Source organism: Vicugna pacos, chromosome X (genome assembly GCF_048564905.1).
Source record: "Vicugna pacos chromosome X, VicPac4, whole genome shotgun sequence".
In the NCBI taxonomy this organism is placed as follows: domain Eukaryota; kingdom Metazoa; phylum Chordata; class Mammalia; order Artiodactyla; family Camelidae; genus Vicugna; species Vicugna pacos.
The window spans coordinates 76,598,637-76,608,719 of record NC_133023.1 but is presented as its reverse complement, the minus strand read 5'-3'; the positions used below and the strand labels follow the sequence as shown (position 1 = coordinate 76,608,719).

Here is a 10,083-nt window from a genome sequence, read left to right as displayed (position 1 = left end):
CTCGGCTAGTTTGAAGGCTTTTTTTTTCTGGCTAAACGCGAGTAACCGTCCACCGCAATAACTATGGCGGCGGCGGTTTTACTATGGTAACAGGGAAGTCATTGGATAAATAAGCGTGGCAGTTTCGTTTTATTTCCGCCCCGTTAGGGGAGGGAAGTGCTTGGCCCCGCTCCAGCGGCTTGCGTTTTATCCCTTTGCAAAAGCTGTGAGCGTACGGAGTGAGATGAGGAAAGAGAGTCGCGGCATCCTAGAGAGGGGCGCTCAACGTCAAGGCGCCGACATAGCTGAGGAGATGGGGAGGTAAACGCCGAACAGGCCCCTGTCAGCTCCCTTGTAGGCTCTGGGCTCCATGTGCTTGGCGGTGGTGAGGGGGCGGGGCAGCGGAGGGCGTTGGCTGGCAGGGTAGCAGAAAACATCAGAACCGAAAACAGCAGTGACCTGTGTGGTACACGACAGGCAGCTAAGGCAGGACTTGAACTCAGGTTGTTTTGGCTCCAGAGACTGGATGCTTAACTGCTGTATCTACTGCCTCCCAGTATAACTGAGAGAATTTAGAATGGCTCAATTTTTTTTAAACCAGTTTTGGAAAAGAACTTAGAGCGTAGGACCTGGTGATGGTGGATCAATGGCTCGTGATGACGAACCACCAAAGAATAGATTGAAGCACTTAGCCAGGGTTTGTTCTGCCATCAGCCATTTGTGGACTGTTGGTTATATCACTTCATCAGCCACTCCTGCTGGTTGTAAAAGCATAGGGTTGTACAAGGAATATTAGCTAAGCTTTTGCTTTTTTGTATTTGGGTTTCTCTTACAGGCCTTGTGCTAGTGACCCTGCTTCAGTGCTGTTGTCCGTGAGGATCTTCTCCCTTCATTGCCACGCTCCCAGAGTGACACATTTCTTTTGCCTCGGGTTATAGCAAAATGAAGACAGAAGGTGGGACATCTGATGCTGTTGTAGGTATTATGATTGAACTTCAGTTAACAGAACAATATAGGTACAGTATGAACAGGTAGGGGAAGAACTCAGAAAAATGCATTTCTACACAGATGGGACTATATATAGGATAAGTGTAATTTGGGGGTTCTGAGCAGAAGAGAAAGGGTACACAGTAGAGAATCAAAGAATTTGGGAAACCATAGGCAAGATTTGTGGGGCATTGGCAGAAAGTTTTGTTAAAAAGTCCTGAGTTCTTATCCAGTCTTATTGATGACACTAGGAATATTGGATAGGGTACGAGTGAAGCAAGCAAAGACATTCAAGATTGTGAGGGCACAGAGACTTGGGTTCTTTCTCCTGGCCATAGGTCAAACTTCCAAGGCCCAGGTAGGTGCTACTTCATGTTTAAAGTTCCTCAGAGAGTCATGGAATGAAATCCCTCATTAGGATATTCCCTCCAGAGAGTATCTGGAAAGGCAGCAACTTCTGGATAGACATCATTGCATGAAAAAGATTCCAAATAGCACTGTAGCATTGACCCAAGTTAGGAGAAATCCTCAGTGAGCAGTGTCTGTAAGAGATAAGGAAACTTAAAGAGCATCTGGATGTAGGTACCAACTGGCTTGCTTTCCAGAAAGAAACATCATTCCTGGGTTTTGCACTACTGTGTTACCACACTGGTTCTGTACCAATATTTATACTGTCTGAGAATATTTGAGGGTTCAGCTCTGAGGCTGCTGTGCAGACTGATGTCTAATCTATCAAAGCTGGTTATTCTGGCCTTTCAATTTTAGTATTTTCATTTTTTATCTAACTACTTCTGTTCTCAATTCATTCTTACTGAATATATTTCCTGTATTCTTCTCCCAGAATCCTGTTCCTTCAAAGGAGGTTCAGGACTGTTCACCTGCTCAAAGGCTGTTTTATGAGATATGTTGCTTGGTAGCAGACCAGGGAGTTAGGTGGTCAGCTGAACTGAAGGAAGATTTCCCTTGTTCTTGGCAGTGGCTTGCTGACCTCTTGTTGCTGAATGAGGACTGCTTCCAAGCCAAGCATTGGGGAAAGAGTAAGAGGAGGAAGTCTTTTGAGTTTTTTCTCTAGAATCCACCAGGCTTGTCTAAAACATGTCTATTTTGGTGCTTGTTTTGTTTCAGAACCAGAACTCTGGGAGACCATTGCCTGGACATATGGAATCCAGAGCTTAGCAAAATGAAGATGGGTGTCACTGGACAGCACTTAAACTTCCAACAGTATGCTGCTAGGTGAGTATGGCTGGGTTTAGCATGTAGATAATGGTATCAGGTTGGGGTAAACAGGGTGATGATTAAAAAAAGCTAATGTTTGTGAAGGGCCGTATAGATTACAAAGTTTTTTTTGCATAGATCTCACTTGATTCTCACAAAACCTGGGAGAAAGTTTTAGTATGCTATCTATTTTTTATTGTGGTAAAGTATACAGAACATAAAATTTACCATTTTAACCATTTTAAGTGTATAGTTCAGTGGCATTAAGAATATTCACATTGTGCAACCACTGTCACTATCCATCTCCAGAGATAACTGTTTTCCCAAACTGAAACACCATACCGATCAAACACTAATTTCCCATTCTCCCCTCCCCCCAGCCCCTGGCAACCACCATTCTACTTTCTGTCTCTATGAATTTGACTGTTCAAGGTACCTCATATAAGTGGAGTCATAACGCTTTTTCTTTTTATGACTGGTTTATTTCACTTAGCATAGTGCCTTGAAGATTCATTTATGTTGTACCATGTGTCAGAATTTTCTTCCTTTTTAAGGCTGAATAATATTCCATTGTGTGTATATACTACACAATTGTACATGATGTATAACTTTATATTAGTTTCAGGTGTTCAACATAATGATTCAATATTTGTTTGTACTGCAAAATGATCACCACAATAAGTCTAGTTAACATCCATCACCACACATAATTACAACTTTTTTTCTTGTGATGAAAACTTTTAAAATCTACTCTGTTAGCAACTTTCAAGTACACAGTGTAGTATTACTAACTATATTCACAATGCTGCACGTTACATCCCCAGGTCTTATTTATTTTATAAATGAAAGTTTGTGTCTTTTGACCACCTTCACCCTTTTCACCCACTGCCCCCAGACCCCACCTCTGGCAACTACCAATCTGTTCTATGGGTGGTTTTTCGTTTGTTTGTTTGTTTTAGACTCCATATATAAGAGCTGATACAGTATTTCTCTGACTTACTTCATTAGCATAGTGCCCTCAAGGTCTATCCATGTTGTCACAAATGGCAATATTTCCTGCTTTTTAATGACTGAATAATATTCCGGTGTATTTGTATACTACATTTTCTTTATCCATTCGTCCATCCATGGACACTTAGGTTGCTTCCATGTCTTGACTATTATAAATAACACTGCAGTGAATGTTGGGGTATATATATCTTTTCAAGTTAGTGTTTTTGTTTCCTGCAGATAAATACCCAAAAGTAGAGTTGCTGGATTGTGTGGTAGTTCTATTTTTAATTTTTTTGAGGAACCTCCATACTATTTTCCACAGTGGCTATACCAGTTTATATTCCCACCAGCAGTCCACAAGAGTTCCCTTTCTCCACACCCTCACCAGCACTTATTATCTCTTGTCTTTTTGTTTGTTTGTTTTTTTGGCAGGGGAGGTAACTAGGTTTGTTTGTTTGTTTGTTTAATGGAGGTACTGGGGATGAACTCAAGACCTCACACATTCTAAGCTTGTACTCTACCACTGAGCTATACCCTCCTCTTGCCTTTTTGGTAATAGCCATTCTGACAGATGTGAGGTGATACCTCCTTGTGGTTTTGATTTGCATTTTCCAGAAGACTAGTGATGTTGAATACCTTTTCATGTACCTGTTGATCATGTGTGTGTCTTCTTTGGAAAAAAGGCTATTCAGAGCCTCTGCCTATTTTTTAATTGGACTGTTTGCCATTTCGCTATTAGATGTTAGGAATTCTTTGTGTATTTTGGATATTAACTCCTTACCAGATATATGATTTATAGATATTTTTTCCCATGTAGTAGGTTGCCTTTTTATTTTGTTGATGACTTCCTTTGCTGTACAGAAGCTTTTTGGTTTGATGGAGTCTCACTTGTTTATTTTCGTTTTTGTTGCCTTTACTGACTCTATTTGATGCTATGATAAATGGAATTACTTTCTTAATATCCTTTACAGATTGTTTGTTGTTAGTGTATGGAAATACAGCTGGTTTTTTATGTTGATTTTGTACCCTGCAAATTTGCTGAATTAATTCTAATGAGTTATTTTTTGTTTGGGGAGGAATTTTTAGTGTGTCCTACATATGAGATCATCTCATCTGCAAACAGAGGTACTTTTACTTCTTCCTTTCCAATTTGGATGCCTTTTATTTAATTTTCTTGGCTAATTTCCATGGCTAAAACTTCCTTTTTGATGCTGAATATTGTTTGTCTGAGAATGTCTGAATTTCTCCTTCATTTCTGAAGGACGGTTTTGCCAGATACAGAATTCTCAGTTGACATTTGTTCTTTCAGCCCTATAAATATATTATCTCACTTCTGGTCTCTGAGGTTTCCACTGAGAAATTTGCTGATCATCTTTTTGAGGATCCGTTGTACATAAGTCACTTTTTTTTTCTTGCTCCTTTCTAGATTCTCACTTTGGTTGTTGACAGTTTGATTATAATGTATCCTTGTGTAAGCCTCTTTGGGTTTATCATACTTAGAGTTCATTGAGATTCTTGGACTTGTGAATAATCCATGTTTTTTCTCAAATTTGGGAAGTTTTTGGCCATTATTTCTTTAGATAACCTCTCTGCTCCTTTCTTTCTTCTAACCTCCTGGAACTCTGATAATGCATTTGTTGCTTGATGGTACGCCATAAGTCTCTGAATCTCTGCCCACTTTTCTTTATCCTCTTTTTCTGTTTTGCTTCTTAGACCCAAGAATTTCAAATGATATCTTCAACTTCACTGATTCTTTCTTCCTATTTCAAACTGTTGTTGAATCCCACTAGTGAATATTCCAATCGAGTTACTATATTTTCAGCCCTAGAATTTCTTTTTGGTTCCTTTTTATAATTTTTATCTCTTTGTTGATGTCCTCATTTAAAAAACGTATTCTTTTCCTCATTCCTTTGGTTCTTTGTGTTTTATTTCAGCTCTTTGAGCATATTCAAGATCATTGTTTTAGTCATTGCCTAGTGTTTTTTCAGAAACATTCTCTACCACTTTATTTTCTTCCTTTGATGTGGCATATTTTCCTGTTTCTTTGTATGCTTTGTGGTTTTTTTGATTGAAAGTTGGGCATTTGAAAAATGCTTTGCAGATAGGCTCTGTCCTGGGGAAGACATTTACGAGTTAGGACAGCTTGCTCTGAGCCTTGAGATCAGCCTCATGTAAAGGTTTAAAGGTCTTCCTGGACCTTTTCTAGGCATACATCTTGTCTGGGCCACTGTGTGTGCTTTTTTCAATTCCCTTAAATACACATCAGGTTTAAGTGTCTTAATTTCCCAAAGACTCCCACCACTGCTTCTTCGGGGGGCCATTGATATTCTACTGTGTTCCTCTGCCTCTAATCTCTTGCCTCAGATGTTGTGAGACTGTAGTCCCTCCGCAGCTTTCTCAAGCAGTGTCCACCATTTCCCGTGGCTTTTCCTACCCCGAGATCCGAGCTATACTGCTTTTCTCTTCCTGAACTCTGGGAGACTAATACCTCAGGTAGTCCTAGGCAGATTAGAACACTGCAAAAAAGGTCTGCCTTCCTCTCTCCAGTTAGAGGGAGGGAACTGACAGCTGGGCCACTGCTTTCCCCAGACTGTGCTTCACTGCACTACAGGGGAAAGAGGGGTTAAAATAAGTAAAAATGCCATGGAATTTCCTACCATTTCCTATGTGGCTTTTTCTTGATTAAACTTCCACTTGGTTGTTAAAGACTGTTTTCCAGACCTCCTGTAAAGTTATTTTAGCCAATCTCTAGTTGGTTTTTTAAATGTTAATGTGGATGGGGAAAGGAGGGCCTGGAGCTTCCTAGTTTGCCAACTTGCAAATGTCACTAAAAAGCTAGTACCCTATCTATTTTATAAACAAGGATACCAGTGACTTGTACAGGGTTACCCAGTTAATGAGGATAAAAGCTAGGCTTTGATTCTATTTCTTCTTCCAGGTTTTGTGAATTTTTTAAAAAATAAATTTTGTATTTTAGAATAATTTTAGATTTACCAAAAGTTGCAAAAATAGTGCAGAGAGTTCCCATATTCACCCACTCTCTGCCCTGCACACAGTTACCCCTTTTATCAGCATGTTAGGTTAGTATGGTACATTTGCTATAATTAATGAACCAATACTGATTAACTAAAGTCTATACTTTATTTCCTTAGTTTTTACTTAATGTCTTTTTCTGTTCTAGGATCCAGTCCAGGATGCCACATCACATTGCTCTGGTGTCTCCTTAAGTTCCTGTTGACTGTGACAGTTTCTCAGAATTTCTTTGCTTAGATGATCTTGAAATTATTGAGGAGTATTACTCAGGTATTTTGTAGACTGTGCCTCAGTTGGGATTTGTATGATGTTTACTTATGATTAGACTGGGGGGGTAATGGGTGTTTGGGAGAAAGACCACACAGGTGAAATACTATTCTCATCATATCATATCATATCATATCAAGGTTTTGATCAGCTGGCCAACCTTTGCCAGGTTTCTCCTCCTTCAAGTTATATTCCCCACTTTCTAAGCTCCATTCTTTGGAAGGAGGTCACTAAATCCAGCCCACTTTTAAGAAGGATTGGAGAAGATTAAGCTCCACTTACTGGAGGGTGAGAATCTACATAAATTATTTAGCATTCCTCTATAAGGAAGAATTATTTATTTTGTTTCTCAAATTATTCCAGCTTTGTTCATTGGAAGCCCTTTCACATTGGTTCCTATGTTCCTTTGGCATGCCCCCACTGTTTTGTTTTTTGAGCACTTCCTTACTTTCTGGCACTATAGGTTGCTCATTTTGTATATTCCCTGCCACAGCCCTTGGAGAATTACCCATTTCTCCAAGGAGCCCTGGTTCCTCTTAGTAAATCAAAATGTCTTCAGAATATGAGAGATCTAGATGGCTGTGGTAGAATGAATGGAAACTCATTTGGAGGGATATGTGTGTGTAGAAGATGGTTAACAGGAGCAAAAGAAAAAAGGGAAAGCTATAATGGTCATAATCCAATTCTCTCTCAAATGATAGTTTACTAGACATTTGGAGGTAATTTAAGAGCACAAACTAAGAGATACCTTTGGTTCAAATGCCAGCTCTGTCACTTTCTACCTGTGTGTCTGTGAACCTCAATTTCCTGATCTGTGGTATGAATATAGTAACATCATGAGGTTGTTGGGGTGATAATTAAATGATTTAGAACACATGCTCTTGCACAGTGCCTGGTACATAGTGAGCATTCACAGGTTAGCTATTGTTATCAGTTACAGTTCTTTACTTGTCTGAACTAGCTTCTATAATGTCATGAACAGCTGTGAGTTCTCACTTTTTAAATTTGGTGCCTGTGTTATTCAGCTTCCCTCTTGTTATATTTCTTTCCCTAGGAATAATTTCTATGCGACCCAGTATATGTTCTCCTTTGATATCACAACACAGAAGCTATGAGTGACATCATTGCCCTGTACTGGAGAAGCACTAGGGGGTCTCTATACAGGTGACGATTCTAGGGACCATGGGCTTGAAGTAACCACCTCTTCCCCAGACCCCTATTCAGGTTCAGTCCACTCTTGAGTCTTTATCAGTGTTTTTCTTCAAAGCCATGAGAAAATTATGTTGTTCAAATGTGATATATTCATATTAAAGTGCAGTGAACTCCAAATCTCTTTTTGTTAACAAATAAAAATTATTTATTACCTTCCTAACAAATTTAATGTCCCCTTGTTAGGTGACCTCTTTAAAGTGTAAGGAGAGATTGTCTTCCTTTTGATCATGTGATTCTCCTCTTAAAGGCCCTTCCTGTTTCACTGTGGATGAAGTCTAAAATCTTCCTCCTGAATGTCAGCACCACGTATTAGATTGCCACATTTTTTAATACCTGTGAGCCTTCTCCCATGACTCCCATATGCCTGACATGTTTTTTCATATTTTCCTTCATGAGACTGTCATTCAAAGAACTTTTTAAACTCCACCTGGAGTAATTTAAGGAATGATAATACCTCCTTATGTACTGTCTTTTGAACACTACTGTTCAGTTATTCCCTAGAGTGCACTGACCCTTGATATGTGTTTGGTGTGAGTACTCAAAGTATTCGACATTTGGTTGTGTTTCTATGTATCTTTTAAATATTTGTATTAATGTTGTTTTCTCCCTAAAGAACATGTATGTAAGAGCCCCAGTCAATATAGTACTAAGTATCTGCTTATTAATAATGAGAAGGAAGATGAAGACTCTAATTGGTCTAGAGTATAGTCATCTATAAATTTGAATGAGAAGGGGATGACTTCTTACATCTAAGGTTGCTTCACAGCCTTCTTTAGTCCCTTGGCTGTGATTACAGGAAATTAACTCCCAACTCAGTCCACAGCTGAGTGGTCCCTCAAGGAGATTGCTGTTTCTGAATCTCAGAGCTTGGAACCTTTATTTATGGTTGACCACTTGGGGCCCATAATCTCAAGCAGCGTCTGATCTCTCTGTAGAGATTGACTATTTTACATTGCCTTTCCTAGTTTCTGCTGATGCTGCCTTCATCCATGCCTGTGAATGGAATCCTCATTCTGTAGCTGCTCTGAGAAAGAAAATCTAGAGATGAATGGAGTAGCTGATTGGTGCCAAATATAATTTGAGGATAACAGGAAGGTGAGTGCAGGGGAAATATATCTTGTGACAATTCAGAGTGACATTCCACATATACCACCAGGCGGTGACTTTCAGAAAATACCGTTTTCTCCAAAAACAAAATAAGACCAACTGTATTGCTTGCCTTCATCTCACTATACAAAGTACTATTCTTTATATATTGAATGATTTCACTCAGAGAATTTGGGTGATACACTGTAGAAAGTTAATTGCATGTGATTGGGTGGAGGAGGGATTTGGTAAGCAGCCAAAGTCTGACACTAGTACAGAAAGATAATAAATTGATTAAAATACAACTGTAGGGCTTTAGATTTTTAATGCGGTTTTAGAGATGTAGATTGCCTGCTGTAAAAGAAATTGGAGACGAGAATGATGGGAGAAATGTTAAGATGGAGTGAAACTCATGAAGAATGAGTCATCCTCATTTCCTGCAGAATAAAGTAGGGAAGAATTTGTTTCTTTGTTTTTCTCCTTTTCTTTTCAAAATACACAATTGGAAAAGAGACTTGGAAGAATCTACATAGTCATTTCCCCTCTTACTGCGCTATGGCTAGGTAGCATTTGATAGTATTGCTGCTGTTCCTTACTTCGTTTTCTTTACACCTGTTGTAGCTGAAACTGTTGCGCATGGCTGACAGGGCAATTCTCTGGCTGGCCCTTAGCCCTGAAGAAGGTTGGTTCATTGCCTGCCAGATGTTACATCAGGACACTGGAGGCATTTTGCATGTCAGCCAAAATGTGGAATCTTTCCTGGGGGAGAATCTCTAGCTACTTGGAAGCAGGGACATAGAGGAGAAGCAGCACTGTCATTATCCTCAGTAAATTATCAATGAGGAGTGGAAATATAAAGCTACTAGGGTTTCTGTGAGGGAAATGCTGGCAGCAGTCACGAAACCGGAGTGGCAAAGGTGGGCTCAACCTGTAGAAACACACATTGCCATTCTCCACCAAGTGCACAGTAAACTGTGGAAGACACAGACACAAGTCTTGCATGTTCAGCCAGTGAAATCCTGTGCTGCCCATGTGGATCACATGGTCCTCGATGTGAACCATCACTCCTGTTCTCTCATAGACTAGAGGAGGTGAATCCTGGGGCATAAGGGTTCCGTGTGTGAGTAAGCTTCCCTAGTTGATTCCCTTAACTTATTAGTTCAACCCAAGTTGTAATTCTCTCGTCTCCTAGTGATCTCTTTTAATTTTTTTTAAAGAACAAACAGGTTTATTAAGATGTAATTCACACTTAAAATATATAATTCAGTGGTTTCTAGTATATACACAGAGTTCTGGAACCATCACCACAGT

General features: G+C 39.5%; 1 pseudogene; it reads left to right on the top strand.

The window, feature by feature from the left end:
- Positions 1 to 63: 63 nt before the first annotated feature.
- Positions 64 to 9,858, top strand: LOC140691785 (tRNA wybutosine-synthesizing protein 2 homolog; annotated as a pseudogene).
- Positions 9,859 to 10,083: the final 225 nt, after the last annotated feature.